This window comes from Ranitomeya variabilis, chromosome 3 (assembly GCF_051348905.1).
Source record: "Ranitomeya variabilis isolate aRanVar5 chromosome 3, aRanVar5.hap1, whole genome shotgun sequence".
In the NCBI taxonomy this organism is placed as follows: Eukaryota; Metazoa; Chordata; class Amphibia; order Anura; family Dendrobatidae; genus Ranitomeya; species Ranitomeya variabilis.
In genome coordinates this window covers 239126786-239148088 of record NC_135234.1, presented here as the reverse complement: position 1 = coordinate 239148088, position 21303 = coordinate 239126786, and the positions used below count along the sequence as shown (strand labels likewise).

Sequence of the window (21303 nt, the reverse complement as noted above, 5' to 3'; positions counted from 1 at the left end):
GAGCAGTCCTGAAATTTTCTCCATACACCGACAGCTCAGGAACCTCGGCCTCACTGGTCACTGGTTCATCTTCATCAACAACTAAGACACACAAGGGGAACTCCTCCACGATGGCGACGGGGATGCATCAGGGTTGTGCTGCTCCTGCCTGAGTCACTGGGCACCCCTGCCTTTCACCACAAGTCCCAGAACAGGCTGAAGTCCTGCCCGATTATCACGGGGTGCAGCAAGTCTCTGGCTACCTCATGAAACTCCATACCATGGCTCGTTTTAATTAACACTCTGGCAACAGGGTAGTCTTTGGCATCCCTGTGGATATAGCGGATGCCCACATGTTTCCCTGGGATCAACTGGTGGGGAAGCGTGGCCCTTGTTAGGGTCACCAAACACCTGGAGTCCATGAGTCCTGACACCAGTACTCCATTTATGGTCAATGGGACATGACTGCGGCACCTCTCCAGGCTGATAGTCCACACTGCAGGCTGGGTAGGCATAATACGAGTAGCATATGCCTAGCCTACAATACATCTGCTCGGAAGACATAGGACAAAGGGACACTATGTGTGCAGGACCGTGACACCGTCAGTAGACAAGTCTTTATCTGTAGCCTTTGGTAGCCCCTCAGAGGCTCCTGGGGACCCCCAGGGTGGCACTCTTACCCATCTTTTGGGACTAGGGATACCACTGGGTACCACTCCCCAGCTACCTTAGGGTCCTCTCGACCACCTGGTATGTTTCTATGAGACCCACCAAGTCATCCGCATCACAGGGATCTCCCTGGGCAACCCAGGTCTGCACCAGCCTGGGGAGGGAGGGAATAAACCGGTCCATGACCACCCGCTCGGCATTCTGAGCTGGAGTGGAGGACTCCAGCTGCAATCATTTCTGGACCAAATGCAACATGTCAAACATTTGGAAGGTTTATCACCATAATATGCCCAGTGATAACCCTTTGGGCTCTGACAGACATAGTGACCCCTGAGCGTGCCTATATCTCCGTTTTCAACTTGGCATATTCCTGGGCATCCAGTAATGTTAAATCATAATATGCTTTCTGGGGCTCACCAGTCAAATAGGGGGCCAGCACCTCTGCCCACTGCTCTGGTGGCAGCTTCTCATGCTCCACCACCCGCTCGAACACAGTCAAAAACACCTCTATATCATCTCCTGGTGCCATCTTTTGCATGGCTCATCTTACCGCTTTCTGGATGCAGGAGTCATTACCTTGATGTGGGGGAGGGATGGTTTCTCTGCTGCGGACATCTCCTGCCAGGAGTTCCATCTGCCTTTGCTGTATTAGGAGTTTATTAATCTCCTGCTGTACCTAGTGAAACTGCTCCAGAAAAAGATACCAGTCATCTATTCCATATACACATACCAAATGGCGACTCATAAACAATGTCAATACAGGAGAAAAAAAGAGTCCAAGAATATTGCCAATAAATTATAAAAAGTTATATTATTTATTCAAACAATCACATTACATTTTACATATAGAAAATACAAATGTAACAACTAGAGGTATATGGATTTTGTCATAGTTGTTGTGACTATATCCATGAATGCAAAAGATGTCCCAAGAATACAGAACGAGACAGGTAATACCCACAACAGGTTCATGAAGTTATGCAATCAGGCATGATATCCACGATAATATAAAGTGCATGTGCTTAATAATATAGCGATCCTTGCAACCAGTGCAACAATATAGGCGGTCATTCCCTTTCCTCGCTATATACCTCTGTGCGCATAAGTACAAAATAAATAAATATAAGTCGATCAAAATATTTACCCATGTATGTGAAGTGTGCAAGTCCCGTCCGGACCCCAGTCACCTTACCCCAACGCGCGTTTCACGTCCGAATGTTACCGCTTCCTCAGGGGAAGATTGTATATAAACAGCAGGTGTGACCCCCACTGTATCACTCCCTGATGAAGCAACATGTGAAACGTGCGTTGGAGTGTGGGGTGGAGGCACCAGCACAGTCAGCATGAGCACCGGTTAGTATTACAAACGCGCTATGCACTTTGTACTTTTTGGGATACTTTCATGTGTTTGCTTATAATAGATTGATTAATTACATACCTTTCTTTACCACTGGTAATCTATTCTTGGGATAAACTACTTGATATTTATTATGCTTTTTTCTTTTGTGGACCTGTTATGAAAGTAAAGAGGCATGATTATAATTATTGTTTATGGAATTCAGTATATTGAATATTGATTGATCTCATATGTGAATTGCATCTCTATTTTCAGGGTATTCCACATTGTGGAACCAGAAATGTATTGAGTCAGAGTTACGTTGTGTGATTCCCCTAATTTTAATAGAATTTTTGTGTTGTGTCTATGTTTAGTGTCTAATAATAATAAAATGATTGACTTTTAATGGTGAATTTTTTTGGATTATTTATTTCAAGTGGTCTTTCTTTGGTTTCATGCTTGTGTATCTACTTGAAGCTTATATCAATGTTTGGGATATTTCTTTCTCCTTTTTTGTCGGATTAAAATACCATCACCTGTACCTGGTACTCTGGACTGTGGACTGCTACTGCCAGTAAACCAGGTAAAGGCCTTACCATTTTGTGTCCTCCACTTATTTGCCGGCATACTCCATCCTTGCCATACACCTTGGGAGCCCTGGGGACCCCGCTTCACCTGTGGGAAGCATCACCATCTTGCTGCAACAAAATCACCCCAGAGGACCCCTTTAAGCAGTGTCAGTCCCTATTGACCGAACACCACAGGTGGCGTCACGAATAGTGTTGAGCATTCCGATACCGAGTTCCGATATTTTTGCGATATCGGGAATCGGGATCGGAATGCATATTCATGTGTAAAATAAAGAATAAAAATAAAAAATAGGGATATACTCACCCTCTGACGCGCCCTGGTTGTAACCGCTGCAACCGGCAGCCTCCGTTCCTAAGAATGAGCGAGTGAAGGACCTGCGATGACGTCGCGGTCTTGTGATTGGTCGCGTGAGCGGTCACATGAGCGGTCACATGAGCGGTCATGCGACCAATCACAAGCCGCCACGTCATCGAAGGTCCTTCACTCACTCATTCTTAGGAACGGAGGCTGCCGGTTAACACCGCTAGGTCCAGAGTCCGCCGGAGGGGTGAGTATATCCATATTTTTTATTTTTATTCTTTATTTTTTACATGAATATGGATTCCAGGGCCTGAAGGAGAGTTTCCTCTCCTTCAGACCCTGGAAACCATCCAGGATAGCTTCCGATACTTGTGTCCCATTGACTTGTATTGGTATCGGGTATCGGTATCGGCGATATCCGATATTTTTCAGATATCGGCTGATACTATCCGATACTTTCAAGTATCGGAAGGTATCGCTCAACACTAGTCACGAACAAACACTTTATTTCCAAATTCCCTTTAAATGACTTTTCCCTTTTATTGAGTGCCCAGGGCCATCGACCAGGTCACAGCCACTGTGACATCCCCTTTAAGAGCGACCGGACCCGGTACCGAGTATCCCCATTGCCCTGGTGGGCGCATCACACATGTAGGAAAACACACATACACACACATAGGAAGATGCACACAGGACAACGAGCGACGCGTTTCGATCCAAGCGGATCTTTATCCAAGCTGGTGAGGTTACCTGGAATCGGGGTGAACCGAGCCTCTCTGCTGCCTGAGGCGAACTGAAAAATGGTGCCCCCCCACCCCCCCCCACATAGTAAAATCAGTACAAATAAATCTGGTTTACTCTTTACTCGCCTAACCTGACGCACATGTAAAATATATTCCTATTTAAAAGTGTATGTATTTGAAACATCGATCTTTACACTTGTTAAATTTTTGTTTAAGTAGTAGAAAATAAAGGATTAAGAATACTACTCACTGTATGGTTTCAGCTTCAGAAATCAACAGAGTTATACACTGTGTGAGGATTACTTCCTATCAGTGTATTACCGGAGGCCCTGTAGAACAGTCACATCTCCCGATGTGACTGTTCTACACGTGAGATCGTTGTGGGACACTCGTTATTAAATGGACTACGGCGGAAAGGTAAGTATATGTTGCTTTATTATTTAATTTTTGTTGCAGGAGACGCGGGCATCGAGGACTAGGTGTTTGGTGAGTATGAATGATTTTTTTTTTTATTTACAATTGAACACAGTCGTGGGATAATGGGACTGCTGTCCCATCATCGTCTCATGCTGTCACTGTTATATGTGACAGCAGACATAGACGGATGGGAGTAGTAGTCCCATCAGACGATGTCTGGCTACACAGACAGAAATACACAGACCCATACACACACACAGACACAGATACACACAGACACCCGCACGCACACAAACACAGATCTAAAATATATAATGTCCAGAGCTATATATAATATATAATGTCCAAAGAGATTGATAATATATAATGTCCAGAGATCTATAATATATAATGTCCAGGCAAATGTATAATATATAATGTCCAGAGATAAATTTATACACCGAGTCTATCTGGGAGCAAACATTGCCTGCTGAGTGTGTGCACACAGGCAGAGACGAGGCTGTGTATAGTGACCTGCTGAGAAGAATTTCAATGAGCAGTAAATCAAGCTCTTCTACTGTTTGTATAGAACGGTTCATTCCTGTGAACACTGAACACGTGCTGCCGAGAACATGAGAACATGTGCTGTCAAGATTGCTCTGTGCGCATGGATAGCATGGTATTCCAGGCTAAACAGGCTATTAAATAACCACCAGCTAATTTCTTTGTATCTCTCTCTCTCTCTCTAAGGTGTTTAGCAGGGGTGTAACAATCACTATTGCCATTACGACCAGGCCAGGTGGGTGAGGGGCCCGCTGACGCCAGCAAGTACTCCAGCTAGATGTGTGTCCTTGGACACACATTGCTGCTCAGACCCTTCGGGCCTGTGTGTAGCAGTACACGCTGCCGACCAATCAGAAGCCAGTAGCTGAAGCTGGTGTGCATGTAACTGGGGGCGCAAGGCTTTGACATCATGCACTCCCATCAGTTGCATGCTGAAGTCAAAGGATGCTGCACGGTGAAGGAGTGAATTCGAGGAGTTGGGTTTTTTAAATCAGTGAGTACATGGTGGCCATACTACTACATGGTTGACTATCGGGAGTGCATTATACCGTATGGAGGACTATGGGGAGTGCAATATACTGTATGGAGGTCTATGGGGTACATTATACTATATGGAGGACTATGTGGGTGCATTATACAATATGAAGGACTATGGGGTGCATTATACTATATGGAGGTCTATGGGCTATGCGTTATACTGTATGGAGTCTGCACTCTGGCACCACTCCAATCCATCCTAAACTCTGCTGCCCAACTAATCCATCTGTCTCCCCGTTACTCCCCAGCCTTTCCTCTCTGCCAGGCCCTTCACTGGCTTCCTATTGCCCAAAAGCTACAGTTCAAAACACTAACAATAACATACAAAGCCATTCACAACCTGACTCCTCCATACATCTGTGACATGGTCTCCCGTTACCCACCTACACACAACCTTCCATCGTCTCATGATCGCATCCAAGACTTCTCCCGTGCTTCCCCTATACTCTGGAACTCTCTACCCCAACACATCAGGCTCTCGCCAACCACAGAAACCTTCAAAAGGAACCTGAAGTCCCACCTATTCCGACAAGCCTACAACATGCAGTGATCCCCAGTCTACTGAACCGCCGCATGACCAGCTCTACCCTCTCTTAGTGTATTCTCACCTATCCCCTGTAGAGTGTGAGCCCTCGCAGGCAGGATCCGCTCTCCTCCTGTACTTGTGTGTGCCTTGTTTTACTCATGTTTATTGTACTTGTCTATATTTTCCCCATTCACATGTAAAGCGCCATGGAATAAATGGCGCTATAAAAATGTATAATAATAATAATAATAATGGAGGACTATTATGGTGCATTATACTATATGGAGGCCTATGAGGGTGCAATATACTGTATGGAGACCTATGGGGAGTGCATTATACTGTAAGGAGGACTGTGGTGGTGCATTACGCTTTAGGGAGGACTACGGGGAGTGCATTATGCATCGTCTATGGAGCCCCATGACTCATATGTACTCCCTTGGTTAGTATAATGGCTTATTTTTTCTATACATTAAAGAACATTGGCAGAACGGTGGACATATATCAGAATGGGGATATACAGTACAGACCAAAAGTTTGGACACACCTTCTCATTTAAAGATTTTTCTGTATTTTCATGACTATAAAAATTGTAAATTCACACTGAAGGCATCAAAACTTTGAATTAGCACATGTGGAATTATATACTTAACAAAAAAGTGTGAAACAACTGAAAATATGTCTTATATTCTAGGTTCTTCAAAGTAGCCACCTTTTGCTTTGATGACTGCTTTGCACACTCTTGGCATTCTCTTGATGAGCTTCAAGAGGTAGTCACCGGAAATGGTTTTCACTTCACAGGTGTGCCCTGTCAGGTTTAATAAGTGGGATTTCTTGCCTTATAAATGGGGTTGGGACCATCAGTTGTTTTGAGCAGAAGTCTGGTGGATACACAGCTGATAGTCATACGGAATAGACTGTTAGAATTTGTATTATGGCAAATAATAATAATGCCTATTTCTGCATTCAGGACCTGAAATTACGTCACGGCTTGCTGTGATTGGTCGCGTCGCGGTCACATGGGCGGCACGCAACCAATCACAAGCCGTGACGTAATTTTAAAAATGCGCGCGTCTCCTGTCTCCCGTGACGTCACGGCTTGTGATTGGTCGCGTCGCCCATGTGACCGCGACGCGACCAATCACAAGCCGGAACGTAATTTTAAAATCATGAATGCCTAGAATTAGGCATTGAGGACCTGAAAATTACGTCACGGCTTGCTGTGATTGGTCGCGTCGCGGCCACATGGGCGGCACGCGACCAATCAGAAGCCATGACGTCACGGAAGGAAGTAAAAGCGCGCATTTTAAGCAAACAACGCTGCCGGTTCTCTCGGTGAGGTCCAGGCTGCGTCGGAGAGGTGAGTATAGCAATATTTTTTATTTTAATTCTTTATTTTACACATTAATATGGATCCCAGGGCCTGAAGGAGAGTTTCCTCTCCTTCAGACCCTGGGAACCATCAGGAATACCGTCCGATACTTGAGTCCCATTGACTTGTATTGGTATCGGGTATCGGTATCGGATTAGATCCGATACTTTGCCGGTATCGGCCGATACTTTCCGATACCGATACTTTCAAGTATCGGACGGTATCGCTCAACACTAGTTATCACTAGTGTTGAGCATTCCGATACTGCAAGTATCGGGTATCGGCCGATACTTGCTGTATCGGAATTCCGATACCGAGATCCGATATTTTTGTGATATCGGGTATCGGTATCGAAACAACATTAATGTAAAAATGTGTAAAAGAGAGAATTAAAATAAAAAATATTGCTATACTCACCTCTCCGACGCAGCCTGCACCTTACCGAGGGAAGCGGCAGCGTTCTTTGTTTAAAATTCGCGCTTTTCTTTCCTTTACGTGAGTCCCGGCTTGTGATTGGTTGCGTGCCGCCCATGTGACCGGGACGCAACCAATCACAGCAAGCCGTGACGTAATTTCAGGTCCTTCAGGATTTTAAAATTACGTTCCGGCGTTGTGATTGGTTGCGTCGCAGTCACATGGGAGACGCAACCAATCACAGCAAGCCGTGACGTAATTTCAGGTCCTTAAGGATTTTAAAATTACGTCCCGGCTTTGTGATTGGTCCGCGTCCTGGCAACATGGCCGCCATTAACCAATCACAAGCCGTGACGTCACGGGAGGCTGGACACGCGCGCTTTTTAAAATGGGCGCGTGTCCAGCCTCCCGTGACGTCCAGGCTTGTGATTGGTTAATGGCGGCCATGTTGCCGGGACGCGGACCAATCACAGCAAGCCGTGACGTAATTTCGTCACGGCTTGCTGTGATTGGTCCGCGTCCCGGCAACATGGCCGCCCTGACCAATCACAAGCCGGGACTTCACGTAACCAAGTAAAAGCGCGAATTTTAAACAAACAACGCTGCCGGTTCCCTCGCTGAGGTCCAGGCTGCGTCGGAGGGTGAGTATAGCGATATTTTTTATTTTAATTCTTTCTTTTACACATTTATATGGATCCCAGGGCCTGAAGGAGAGTTTCCTCTCCTTCAGACCCTGGGAACCATCAGGAATACCGTCCGATACTTGAGTCCCATTGACTTGTATTGGTATCGGGTATCGGTATCGGATTGGATCCGATACTTTGCCGGTATCGGCCGATACTTTCCGATACCGATACTTTCAAGTATCGGACGGTATCGCTCAACACTAGTTATCACTGTATTATCTGTGGTGTTAAAAAAAATTAAGAGGGGGTTGGGGGCAACTCTTTGTCTTGGGGCTTGGGCCCCCAATCTTTTCTGACCCTAGCAACGCCCCTGCATACAGCTAATAGTGGCAGACCTGTTGACCGATATTAGGCCCCTAAATATGGGGGCCACAGTGTGAGCACTGGCTCCAGGCCCCTCCACCAACTGTATCCGCATCCTGCTCATGTAATGTAACTTAAATGTTTGTGTAATTTTACAATGTTAGCATTTGGGGCCCCACTTTAAATTTTTGCCTAGGGCCCCACTTTGTCTAAAACCGGCCCTGCACATAGGGTAACACCAACTCTGCTACATCCGACTTCCTTACTACTTTCAGATCTGAAAACCCCAGCTGGTTCACATAGCTTATCTACTTCTGACAGTCTGATGGAGGGAAGCAGTGAACTGTGACAGAGATGTGCAGCAGCGTGCTGGGCCGCACGAGATGTTTACTGTTACTGCTGGTTACTGCTCTGTGCGACTAGTCCCAGCAATGTGTGTGTCCCAGCAGGTCGGGAGACTGGGCACCGCCTCTGCACCTCAGCCCGGGTAAGTGGTAACAGTCACCTGCCAGGCACGTTAGGTTGTTGTGACAGTGTCAGCAAGTGTCAGCAGGGATTACAGGGAGAGTCAGCACCATTGCCGCTCTGCCGCCCCCTGTCTTTAGGGATGCTCCGCAGCCAGAGGCAAAGTACTCAACTTGCCTCATGATAGTGGCGCCCCTGCCTGGAATGTGCTGGGTAATGGGCAGCTGCTGTCCTGTGCTGCTGCTCTGCATGCTGCCGCTCCTCCCCCTCCAGGTCCTGGCTGATTGGACATCGGAGACAGATCTGCACACAGAAGAGGAGGAGGGTGCGTGCGATCACTGTGTAAGTAACGCACCCTCCTCCTCTTCTAAGTTGTGTGCCAGGACCTGTCGCCTCTCACCACTGTGTGCACATTACTGAAGCTGGCCATGGCTCCAGCCACAGGTGCACGCTGCGGGTCCTGCCCCCCCTGGGCCTGCTCATCACATGCTGCTGCAGCCTGCATGTCGGGGTGGCTGGCGGGATGATGCGACCACGCACAGGTGTGCTATGTATTAAAATCACTGCCGGTCCACCAGCGGCCCTGTGCAGCTGCTTAGGCACCGGCACGGGGGCATATGCATTCCTGCCACCCAGCCCAGCCCGCCCCTGGGCGCACATGTGGTTAAGTCTCTGGGTGGTTTATTGCATCATAAAAAAAAAGAAACTGGTAACAGAAGCAAGCAGCCAAGAGGCTTCCTTTCCTCCTCACACACAGACAGAGAAAAAACATAAAAAACTAGACGGACATTTAACTCCCTCCAGCCACACCCTGGAGGTGGAGATGGAGTGCCCGACTAAGGGCCATGGGGTATTCGGTACCGGGTTTGGTCGTCATTAAAGGGGTGGTCACGGTGGCCGTGACCCGATCCATGGCCCTGGGCGTCCAAATAAAAGGGACAGTCTTTAATGGGTTTTTAGAATAAGAAATGTTCGTGACGCCACCTGTGGTATTCGGTCAGGGGTGACCGGCGCTGCTTAAAAGAGTGCTCTGGGGGTGATGGCACTGCAGCAAAGATGGCATGGCTTCCCACAGGTGAAGCTGGGGTCCCCAGGGCTCTCGGTGTAGTAGGGACAGGTGGTAGGTGGTGAAGAAAGAAACAGAGGACACAAGTTGCAGTCTCTTTACCTCTTTACTGTTGCAAGGCAGCCACAGTCCAGGGTCCAGATCATTGGTGCTGGTGTGGTCCGACCGGCCTGGAAGGGACTCAGGAATCCCCCTTAACAGGTGGGGTTGGAAGCCTTCCACAATGCACTGTGTTGTAGTCCCTTGCTGCCTATGCCTCACGCAAGGTCCTCACGTTCTCTCTGTCCCCCTCTCTGTCCCCCTTGTTGGTAGGACACTACCCGCATGACAGGTAACTCAAGCCTTTTTACAGGGCCTCTCAGATGACTCCGGGCTTTATCTGCTACTGTGTCTTTGGGTGTTAATGGTGGACAGGTGACTTGAAATCCAACTGTCTGCCGATTTCTGCCATGGAGCATGAAGCCCCCACAACCTCGGTATTCCGGCTACCGGTATTCTGCACTTCAGCTTGGAAGGAGCCCAGGCACAGCTCCCTTCCAGCTCCTTCGCTCTCCTGTGCTTCTCTTCCCCTTCCAGTCTCTACCGAATGTTCTGCTGCTCTTTCTTTCCAGGATCTGCAGCACCACACGTGGCTGCACGGCTCCAGCTTTTCTCTCAGGCTTACTCCTTTCCGACTTACTCCTTCACTGTCTGCTACCGACTGCCTCCTCTCACAATCTCAGACTGCCTAACTCCCAGGCCAGAATATATATATCTAGGGAAGCTCCCCTGAAACAGGGTTCAGAGCTCCCCCTTCTGGCCTGGAGTCAGAACAGTGTTGTATGTGCTGATTACCTGATAAAGGCATCCTTCCTCACTTCCAACCATGACATCACTCTCCCTGTGAGGAAAGCAATGCCACTGTAACAACCGGTTACCTGGTGTGTTACATGGAGACATGATGGGTAGGCATCCTGCCCGTCTCTGACCTACCCTCCATAAAAGCCATGCCCATATAGCGACTGGATTGCTCTCAGCACATATCATGCTGGAGAAAACACTTAGGCTATGTGCACACGTTGCGGATTTTGCTGCGGATCCACAGCAGCTTTCCATGCATTTACAGTAAAATGTAAACCTATGGAAAATGCAATCCGCAGTGCCCATGCTGCGGAAAAAAACGCGCGGAAACACTGCGGGTTACATTCCGCAGCATGTCAATTCTTTGTGCGGATTCCACAGCGGTTTACACCTGCTTCATAATAGGAATCCGCAGGTGTAAAATCTGCACAAAATTGCAGTGCCTTTTACCTGCGGATTTCTCAAATCCGCTGCGGAAAAATCCGCAGAGCTCAAAACTACGTGTGCACATACCTTTATGGATATCACATCACGCAGGAAAGCAACCTTTTTGATACATATCTAACCTCATGTACGGCACCATTAACCCTGTCACAGTGCCTGAAATTTTGTCGCACCCATTTTGGGGGTTTTGTATGAAATTATGTCCAATTTGCCTTTTTCTCTGTTTTTTGTGTTGTTCCAATAGACACAAAGAAATTAAACATGAGTATCACAAAACATGTGTTATAATAATTTTCTGGGAGAAATACTTCATTTTCTGGAATAATTTCAAGGGTGCGAACACTTTCAGAGGTGGCTGTATGTGTGTACATGCAATATATATATAAAGTGTGTATGTGTGTAATTTTTAGATCGACATATTATAAGTTTTAGGCAGATGTGGGGAAAAAGCTGCAGAATAAGAATGCTTTCATAACTAGAAGTGTTAAAAATAAACTGTTATCAATAAACAAAATGTAAAGTGAATGTACAAAAGAGAAAACTGAATGAAATCAATATTTGGTGTGACCACCCTTTGTTTTTAAACCACCATTATTCTTCTAGGTACATTTTAACAAAGTCAGGGATTTTGTAAGATTTATAGCCCTGTTTATGGGTAACCAATTATACCAAACAAGTGATAATGATCATCATTTTCACACATAGGTTGAAACACAGACACTAAGGCTAAGTTCACATTAGTGTTCGGGGGCTTTGCGGAGGGCTGCGTAAGTTCTCCGCTAAGCCCCGCCTACTTCTGCATGCATCCTGCATACCTATCTTTAACATTAGGTACGCAGGACATGCGGATGTATGCGGATGCGTCGTTTTGACGTGCCCGCCGACCGCACGGGAACGCAACAAGTTGCGTCTTGTGCGGATGGTGGGCACCTCAAAACAATGCATCCGCATACATCCGCATGTCCTGCGTACCCAATGTTAAAGATAGGTGCGCAGTACGCATGCAGAAGTAGGACGGAAGTAGGCAGGGCTTAACGGAGGACGTACACAGCCCTCCGCAAAACCCCCGAACGCTAATGTGAACCTGGCCATACTGAAGCATAAGTGTGAGATACTTTAAACTTGTTGAGAAACATACAAACTCTGCTACAAAGTGGACGTTGTGTAAGGTATGTGCACACGGTGCGGATTTGCTGCGGATCCGCAGCGGATTTTACCGCTCAGAAACGCTGCAGATCCACACTGTGATGTACAGTACAATGTTAGTTAATGGGAAAAAAAAAGATGTGCAGACGGTGCGGAAAAATCAGTGCGGAATTGCTGCGGATTTCAAAGAAGTGCATTTCACTTCTTTTGTGCGGATCTGCAGCATTTCTGCACCCCTCCATGTTAAAATCCGCAGTGGCAAAATCCGCAGAAAATCCGCACAAAATCTGCAGCAATTCCGCATAAAAACCGCACAAAATCCACATAAAAACCGCGGCAAATCCACAGCTGCGGATTCTGCCAGGAGATGCGGATTTTGTGCAGAAAATTCTGCACCTCTTTTCTTACGTGTGCACATATCCTAAGACAGCAGCAAGACACAAGATCAATAGTACAATAATATAAACTAGTGTAATGCAAAGATCCCAAAAAGATGATATTGAATTGTTGAATATAAGGCTACTTTCACACTGGCGTTTTTTGTCCTCCGTCGCAATGCGTCGTTTTGGACAAAAAAACGCATCCTGCAAAAGTGCTTGCAGGATGCGTTTTTTCTCCATTGACTTGCATTAGCGACGCATTGCGACGGATGCGTTGTGCTTTGGTGGACCGTCGGCACAAAAAAACGCTACATGTAACGTTTTTTGCTGCCAACGGTCCGCTTTTTCCGAACGCGCATGCGTGGCCGTAACTCCGCCCCCACCTCCCCGCACCTCACAATGGGGCGGCGGATGCGCTGGAAAAATGCATCCGCTGCCCCCGTTGTGCGGCGTATACAACGCTAGCGTCGGTAACCTCGGCCCGACGCACTGAGACGGGCCGAGCCCGACGCTAGTGTGAAAGAAGCCTGCGATGACGTTTTCCCATTATGTCCTTGTGAGGTTTGGTTTCTTGACAATGTATGCACATGACAAGGATATTCTATGCTTTTGGGGGTGGCATGCTGGTTTTATGGAATCAATTGACCATACAGCACAGAAATTATTGGGGAAGAGGAGAACACTACTACAGTTTGTCACACTATCCCGCTGATATTTTCAGCTGTGCACAGAGTATCCAGCCTTGGTGAAGCATCATGCAAAACATGCATCAGGATAGGGTGGCTGCCTGTGTTCCAGGGACCTCTGGTGTGTTGTAGTACTTCCCTGCTGAGCACCACGGGATAGTCCTCACAACTGTTGTGTCTGTTTCTGATGTTCGTTCTCACAACTTATATCTGTTCTGATGTTCTTCTCCGTCCCCCAGATGATATGGCTAGGATGCACCCGTATGACGGGTAGGCCTGGAGTTCTTCCAGGACCCTAGTGACGCCCCTCTCCCACAGTTGCCCCCTATGTCTGCTTAGGTGATTTAGGTGAGACAGCCAACCTATAATTAACTGTCCTGACATTGGTTTGAAGTAATGCTTGGAGTCCAATACTTCCTCGGCGTTCCGGCCACCGGCTATGCGCCTCAGTAGGATGTTGCCTCGATCTTACGGCACGACTCCTACTGGTGTTATCTCCTTTTTGCTGTGATCTCGTTTCTCACTGCTTCACAATAAACCTCGCTTCTTGTCCTTTCTTGAGATACCGCCGCAATGTTGTGCAGGCGCGGTTCCTTAACGCTCTCTCTTGTTCGCTAGGCCTCTGTCAGGATCCCACCCCTGATAGGGACCCCCCTGAATCTTTTCCCTGCAACACCCCCTGCCACCGGATGTTGCCTGGTTCCAACCCAGTCAGCTTCTCTCTCACTTTCTATCCAACCCCCAGTTTTACCAGATTGTGAGGAGTGGCCTAATGCATAGTACCCTTAGCTCCCCCTGGAGGCCAGAATGTGAAGTGTATTGGTGCCTGTGATACCTGGTCAGGTGAACTCCTTTGGTGCCATCAGACGTACCATCACTCCCCTTAGTGGCAGAGCGATGTTACTGCAACGACCAGGTCTCTGGGGCACTGCACATACATTTGTTTTTTACCCAGAAACAGATTGCCTTTTCGCTTGTGTTTTTTGGTTGTGTATGTTATGTATACTTTCCATGTTTAAATATTGTGTATAACATTTTAAATATGTATTAATTAAATATTTATTTTTACATTATTACGGTGCTGTTGTGCAGTGTTCAGTAACAATTAATAAACCTATACAAAAACGTCCTCTTGGTAAACAGAGAACATACCTCTATACCACAACATATACACCTACAAGGAAAAAAGACGGCTAAGGATACCTGGATAAATATACAGAAAACTATATCAATTATTGTGCACAATGTAATTGAGCATAAGAACCATGCCAACGATAGAGGTATAATGATCAATACAAAATTTTATTCAAATATTAAATACATAATTAGACAAAGATGAAAGCAAGGGAAAAGCAGCTAAAAGTAACTAGTGTGCAATGATGACAAAAGATGGTGACGATTGCACTGATAAATAACACAAGAATTCCTGCTATAGCACTGCAATGCCAAAAGGTCACAGTAAATGGTCCGAGATCATAATACAAAAAAGGATTAATTGTGCAGTGACTAGGTTGATTGACCTTATGATACCTGCTACCTAGTAAGTGGAAAGCATATTGAACGATCCCTAAATAGTTTTAACCTCTTTCTGCCAGCTGACGGAATAGTACGTCAGCTGGCAGATCCCCTGCTTTGAGGTGGGCTCTGGCGGTGAGCCCACCTCAAAGCCGCGACATGTCAGCTGTTTTGTACAGCTGACATGTGCGCAATGAGCGCGAGCGGAATCGCGATCCGCCCGCGGCCATTAACTAGTTAAATGCCGCCGTCAAGCGCTGACAGCGGCATTTAACTAGCACTCCCGGCCGCGCGGCCGGAAGTGCTCGCACCACTGACCCCCGTCACATGATCGGGGGTCAGCGGTGCATTGCCATAACAACCAGAGGTCTCCTTGAGACCTCTATGGTTGTTGATGGCCAATTGCTTTGAGCGCCACCCTGTGGTCGGCATTCAAAGTACACCTGAATTTCTGCTACATAGAGGTGATCTGTACTTCACCTCTATGTAGCAGAGCCGATCGAGTTGTGCATTCTTCTAGCCTCCTATGGAGGCTATTGAAGCATGCCAAAATTTAAAAAAAAAAGTGTTTAAAAATATAAAAAAAATAAAAAATATATAAAAGTTCAAATCACCCCCCTTTCGCCCAATCAAAATAAAACAATAAAAAAAAATCAAACATACACATATTTGGTATCGCCACATTCAGAATCGCCCGATCGATCAATAAAAACAAAGAATTAACCTGACCGCTGAATGGCGTAGCGAGAAAAAAAATCAAAGCGCCAAAATTACGTTTTTTTTGGTCGCCGCAACATTGCATTAAAATGCAATAACGGGCGATCAAAAGAACGTATCTACACCAAAATGGTATCATTAAAAATGCCAGCTCGGCACGCAAAAAATAAGCCATCACCTGACCCCAGATCACGAAAATTGGAGACGCTACGGGTATCGGAAAATTGTGCAATTTTTTTTTATTTATTTTTTTTAGCAAACTTTGGAATTTTTTTTCACCACTTAAATAAAAAATAACCTAGACATGTTAGGTGTCTATGAACTCGTAATAACCTGGAGAATCATAATGGCAGGTTAGTTTTAGCATTTGGTGAACCTAGCAAAAAAGCCAAACAAAAAACCAGTGTGAGATTGCACTTTTTTTGCAATTTCGTCACACTTGGAATTTGTTTCCCATTTTCTTTTACACTGCATGTAAAACCAATGGTATCGTTCAAAAGTACATCTTGTCCTGCAAAAAATAAGCCCTCACATGGCCATATTGACAGAAAAATAAAAAAGTTATGGCTCTGGGAAGGAGGGGAGTGAAAAACGAACACGAAAAAACGGAAAAAGCTCCGGGGGTGAAAGGATTAAGGAGCAATCCCCATGAGTAGAACTAAGACATGATTACCTTGGGACATTTTGCAGGATCATGCAGGCGTGCTACTAGAGCAGGAGGGCCTTAAAACTATTTAGGGATCGTTCAATATGCTTTCCACTTACTAGGTAGCAGGTATCATAAGGTCAATCAACCTAGTCACTGCACAATTAATCCTTTTTTGTATTATGATCTCGGACCATTTACTGTGACCTTTTGGCATTGCAGTGCTATAGCAGGAATTCTTGTGTTATTTATCAGTGCAATCGTCACCATCTTTTGTCATCATTGCACACTAGTTACTTTTAGCTGCTTTTCCCTTGCTTTCATCTTTGTCTAATTATGTATTTAATATTTGAATAAAATTTTGTATTGATCATTATACCTCTATCGTTGGCATGGTTCTTATGCACAATTACATTGTGCACAATAATTGATATAGTTTTCCTGTATATTTATCCAGGTATCCATAGCCGGCTTTTTTCCTTGTTAGGGTATGTATCCACGTTCAGGATTGCATCAGGATTTGGTCAGGATTTTTCATCAGTATTTGTAAGCCAAAACCAGGAATGGGTGATAAATGCAGAAGTGGTGCATATGTTTCTGTTATACTTTTCCTCTAATTGTTCCACTCCTAGTTTTGGCTTACAAATACTGATGGAAAATCCTGACCAAATCCTGATGCAATCCTGAACGTGGACACATACCCCAAGTGTCCAGTAACAAGTACATCGGGCATGGCTTTGATCCCTAGTGTCACTGGTGGCGGTCATGCTCAATGCCTTGTGCACTGATGGTGTGATGCAAACACAGAAACTGCTGTCCAAAGCCAGCGTAGGGTAACAACCTTAGATAACAAATTGTCAAATGGCAAATAATCCCTAACTAAAGACAATAAAACATAACTTTTAATTCAACTACTCAACTACTCATTGTCCTAACATTGTATTAAATGAATTAGGCCGGGATCACACATACGCAAAACATGGCTCGCAGGTGAAAACCAAGCTTTGGCGCCGGCGCTCCGGAGCGGAGCGTGCAGCTCTATGTATTGCTGTGCGGCTGCACGCTCCGCTCCAGAGTGCCGGCGCCAGAGCTGGGTTTTCACCTGCGAGCCTCGGCCGTATCTCGCGTATATATGATCCTGGCCTTAAGGTAATAATGATAGCCTCAATCCCCTGATGATGCCAGTAATGCTGGCGAAACATGTTGGGGAGGCTTAGAGCAATTTTAGAAAGCATGAGCCAGTGAAGTTATACTATGTTGTGATATATAGGTAGCGGCCGCACCTTGATAATAATAATAATAATCTTTATTGTTATATAGCACCAACATATTCCGCAGCGCTTTACAGTTTGCACACATTATCATCGCTGTCCCCGATGGGGGTCACAATCTAAATTCCCTGTTTATTGATAACAGTTTATTTTTAACACTTCTAGTTATGAAAGCATTCTTATTCTGCAGCTTTTTCCCCACATCTGCCTAAAACTTATAATATGTCGGTCTAAAAATTACTCACATACACACTATATACATATTGTATGTACACACATACAGTCACCTCTGAAAGTGGTCGCACTCTTGAAATTATTCCAGAAAATGAAGTATTTCTCCCAGAAAATTATTGCAGTAACACATGTTTTGTGATACTCATGTTTAATTCCTTTGTGTGTATTGGAACAGAGAAAAAGGCAAATTGGACATAATTCCATACAAAACCCCCAAAATGGGTGCGACAAAATTTTAGGCACTGTGACATGGCCAATGGTGCTGTACATGAGGGTAGATATGTGTCAAAAGGTTGCTTTCCTGCGTGATGTGAAATCCATAAGTGTTTTTTCCAGCATGATATGTGAAGAGAGCAATCCAGTCGCTATATGGGCATGGCTTTTATGGAGGGTAGGTCAGAGATGGGCAGGACGCCTACCCATCATGTCTCCATGTAACATCCCAGGTAACCGGTTGTTACAGTGGCATTGCTTTCCTCATGGAGAGAGTGATGTCATGCTTGGAAGCGAGGAAGGATCCCTTTATCAGGTAATCAGCACATACAACACTGTTCTGACTCCAGGCCAGAAAGGGGAGCTCTGAACCCTGTTTCAGGGGAGCTTCCCTAAATATATATATTCTGGCCTGGGGGAGGAGTTAGGCAGTCTGTAGGAGATTGTGAGAGGAGGCAGTCGGTAGCAGACAGTGAAAAGTAAGTCGGAAAGAAGTAAGTCTGAGAGAAAAGCTGGGGCCGTGCAGCCACGTGTGGTGCTGCAGCTCCTGGAAAGAAAGTGCAGCAGAACATTCAGTAGAGACTGGTAGGGGAAGAGAAGCGCAGGAGAACTGAGGAACTGGAAGGTAGCTATGCCTGGGCTCCTTCCAAGCTGAAGTGCAGAATACCGGTAGCCGGAAGACCGAGGTTGTGGGGGTAACTTCATGCCCCTTGGCAGAAACCGGCGGACAGTTGGATTTCAAGTCACCTGTCCACCATTATTACCCGAAGACACAGTAGCAGATAGAGCCCAGAGTCATCTGAGAGGCCCTGTAAAAAGGCTTGAGTTACCTGTCATGCGGGTAGTGTCCTACCAATAAGGGGGACAGAGAGAACGTGAGCACCTGTGTCTTTGGAATGTGGGAGGAAACCGGAGTACCCGGAGGAAACCAACGCAAACACAGGGAGAACATACAAACTCCTTGCAGATGTTATCCTTGGTGGGATTTGAACCCAGGACCCCACCGCTGCAAGGCTGCTATCCACTGAGTCACCATGCTGCCCTTGATCCACACGCCTGAAATTTAATACAATGTTAGGACAATGAGTAATATTAGGACAATGAGCACTTTATAGGTAGTATACCAGTGTCCTACTTATACTAAACTGACTAATGCGGGTTTTATCAATTAATAATTTCCTTTAGTAGTTGAATTAAAAGTTATGTTTTATTGTGTTTAGTTAGGGATTATTTGCCTTTTGGCAATTTGTTATCTGATGGTGTGGTGGGCACATGATGAATGTGCCAGTATCACTTTTACTTCTTGGCTGCATAGTCAGTCACTTGCCCCATGATGAAAATGTAGAGGAACAGGAAAAGCAGCAATGGCGTAAACAAACTGGCTTTACTTTCAAAGCAGTAGATGGCAGTATACAATCTTGTCATTTACATTTCTGATTAAACACATTTAGGGGCACATTTCTTAAGGCACCTATATTACATCTACAGACAATACTGGGAGTACAATGCAATGTGTTCTGGGACAGTTCTTTGGATCTATATTTAGCATCTGGAAGGCTAAACTATATGCTTCCCCAAGTATTACACTCTATGCAGAGTCCCAATATCCCACTGGGCCTTTAGAACCCCAGTTACCTTGCTAGAGTTGAGTTTAGTTACATGACGCATCATCTTCATATGCTGTATTCCATAGGCTTCCTCTGCATACTTGACAGCTAGATGAAGCTGGGAACCAGTGCAAAAATTGAAGGTCACTGCTGTGTCAGCCATTTTGCCAATCTGTTGTTCCTTGCTGCTCTACATGTTGTTCAGTTACATTACGTTAATGACTTACATATGTCCAAAAATGGCACCACTGAAAATATGTTTTGATGAAGAAAAAATAAAAACGAACAATGGAAATCGGAATGCAGTAATAAAAAAATGAAAACGTTTAACCGTTTGGATGCTGCTATCAACAGATGTTAGCTGCATTTACGTGGTTATATAGAAAGGCTATGCAAAAAGCTTCATCGGAGATAATACTGCAATTTGTTTTCAAGTTAAGGATAATTTAGAATATTGCAGTGTAGCGCACAAGCAATCAAATGATCACAAGCTTAGGTTCCATGGGACTAAAATTTGTATCTATATGTAAAATATGTACAATACCTGTCAAAGGTTTGGACAGATCCATTCATGCAATGGTGTTCCTTGTTCTTTTTGGAATGTACACATTACAGAATCAGATTGAAGGCAGTTAAATCGCAAAGGAACACATATGGAAGAAAGGAATAAAAGAAATAAGTGTGAAATAAAGCAGAATGTGTGGTAAACTTTAGATTCTTCAAAGTGCAACCTCTTATTCTCAAATCACAAAGCAAAATTGTCCACAGCAGGAAGGGATTAAAATGTTATTGACAGATTAAGAGAATTCACTGATTCAAAGGGAGGTTTTATTGGGTATAAGCAGAAGTCTTGAAGTTGATGTGTTGAAATTATTATTATCTGAGCCACTTAGGGGCCAAATGCTGTAACAAAATGACTGGGTGAGAGCAGCTCCAAAGCAGCAGATTTTGTGAGATATTTCCTCACAAGGCATTGCAGCTTGCTGTCTATATAGCTGCATAGCAGCAGATCATAATGCTAATGCTATTGGTATGGTGGCCTATGTAAAAGCCCTATGTAAAAGTACTCAGAAACAGCCATGTGAGCACCACAAACGGGCCAGGAAGCCATGAAAGATGGTGGCCTGGTCTGCTGAATTGCATTTTAATTTATACCATGTGGAAAACAAGATGTTTGGAAAAAGATGGTACCAGAATATAGTGTGGCATGAATACAAGTTAGTGATAGTGTTGTGATGATCTGGACAATGTTCTGCTGGGAAACCTTGGATCCTCACTTTCAAAATATAAATGTGACTTTGACACAGGGCCGGACTGGCCATCTATCTGGCAAATGCCAGACGGGCCTGTCTGGTTGTGGGCCGCCTTGTCTGCTACATTGTTATCAAAATCTGCATCCTCAAGACGTCAATACTGTTAACAGTTGTGATAGAGCACAAAGTCGCTGGCTTTATCACTTACTTCAGCAGTACACAGGCATCCACTCCATCTGCAATCGGCCGGAGGTACCAACAGGGGACGTTGATGATGCAATGATGACAATGCATCGCGCTGCCAGCATCCACTGCAAGAATAAATAGAAGAATAGTCAGGCGCAGTGGAGAATGAGGTATCTGAATTAGGTAAGTACAGGGATTTTTTTTATTTTGGTAGGTTGTGG

At 45.3% G+C, this 21303-nt stretch overlaps 1 long non-coding RNA gene across 1 annotated transcript; it reads right to left on the bottom strand.

Moving 5' to 3' along the window:
* Positions 1-1224: 1224 nt before the first annotated feature.
* Positions 1225-20257, bottom strand: LOC143818121 (uncharacterized). The gene is made up of 3 exons (XR_013224326.1): positions 20188-20257; positions 2087-2159; positions 1225-1333 (listed from the first exon to the last, which is right to left on the bottom strand). It is a non-coding gene; the product is annotated as an uncharacterized LOC143818121 (long non-coding RNA).
* Positions 20258-21303: the final 1046 nt, after the last annotated feature.